The following is a 1,649-nucleotide window of genomic DNA, read 5'->3' on the forward strand; positions in this document are numbered from 1 at the left end:
CGGGACGGCGGGGAGGGGGGTTGTGGAACACTAAACATCGCGAATCTGTCATTGGGGCTTCCCTGGGTTAAGTGGAATTTGAGGAAACATGGGGGGGGGGGGAGTTGCAACACAACAGAGCAGCATTTGGAAGGATGTTGCCCACCTTGAGACAGTGTTCACTCGTGTATGCTTCCCAAATCAAACACACAATCAACTTCATGCAACTGAGGCACAAGATAAAATAAGGTGCATGAAGTTTGACTGATAAAATGCTCGTGGGGAGAGGAAATGGAGTCGGTCAGGGGAGATTAGGTGTAAGGGAAAGTGTGCTGCTTACTATTCAAGGGCTCAGGAACATCAACATACAATAGGAACCAACCCTTACATTTGCACTCAGGACCCACACTTACCACACTCAGTGTAAATTGGATGTTTCAAATGTCCTCCATCAACTCATACCAACTATCGCTGTTCCATAGATTTGTGAAGACACAATTAACCCCATACCAACATAGCTGCTACCCTACATATCTAACTATTAAAGGCTAGCTTTGAGGCAGGCAGGGGGGATGTAGAGTAGCCAACCACAGCTAATACAAAGAGACGAACTTGACAGTGGACACATGTGATGGAAGGTGAGGTGAACGGTGGCCCTGACCAGGTCAAGGGCAGATCCAACCAGGTGTCCTGTAAGCAACCTGGGATACAAAAAAAACTCCCAGATGAGACCTTGTCCATGAAAACCACACCCAACAGGACCCCGCAGCCACTCCGGCCCCCTGTGGGAACCATGACTGGGAGTTACCAGGTAAGACACTGACTACAAGCTACAGTGAAGATTGCTCAGGGTAATGTACAATTTCTAGACCACAGAGGAAATACACAGGAAAAAGTGTCCACACAACAGGGAGCTACATTGGGGGTATATAGGACAATGACAACCACATAGTCCGCAGCCTGTGCAGACAGAGCAGCCTGTCTTATAAAGGGAGACCAGAGAGGAGGGTAGGAAAGAAATGCTATAAGCAGACAACTCCATGGGCCCCAGACAACACTCTCCCAGTATATATCTTCTGTGTCTAAAATCTATCCTTGAAATAAAACAACCATCATGTTGAGAGCGCACCCAACCAATACAGTGTGTGTGTGTGTGTGTGTGTGTGTGTGTGTGTGTGTGCATGCACGTGCTCACATGGACACTAGGGACATAGGAAAGGACACTATTCACTCACAAGCAACACTGTGCTCACAGGTCCTACGGCAGACATGTCAGCTCCCCACAGGCACAAGCTACACGGATGCATGCGGGTGAGCACACAGTCACAGCTTCCCTTCTCTAGGAAGCGGCACCATGAGGTGACACTGGGGCATCACAAGGACAACACACATTGTTCCACGCTGGCCAGGTGAGTGCAGGGGGGAAACAAGGCACAGACTCCTCCATACCAACAGCAACCTCTGTGACGAGGACATGGCCACCGGGAAAGGCACACAGACCTAGAAAGGGAGGATTTCTGTTAGCAGAATCCATACACAGCAGGTTAACAGGACTTGACCCACAGGAAACCCATTCATTAACCCTAACCAAGCAAGCAACCCACCCACTCAAACACCCACCCACCTATAATACAGCGTTCAGGGGGTTAAAGAAAAAGAGACCTGAGGGG

This window comes from Myotis lucifugus, unplaced genomic scaffold, assembly GCF_000147115.1.
Source record: "Myotis lucifugus unplaced genomic scaffold, Myoluc2.0 scaffold_1347, whole genome shotgun sequence".
NCBI lineage: Eukaryota > Metazoa > Chordata > Mammalia > Chiroptera > Vespertilionidae > Myotis > Myotis lucifugus.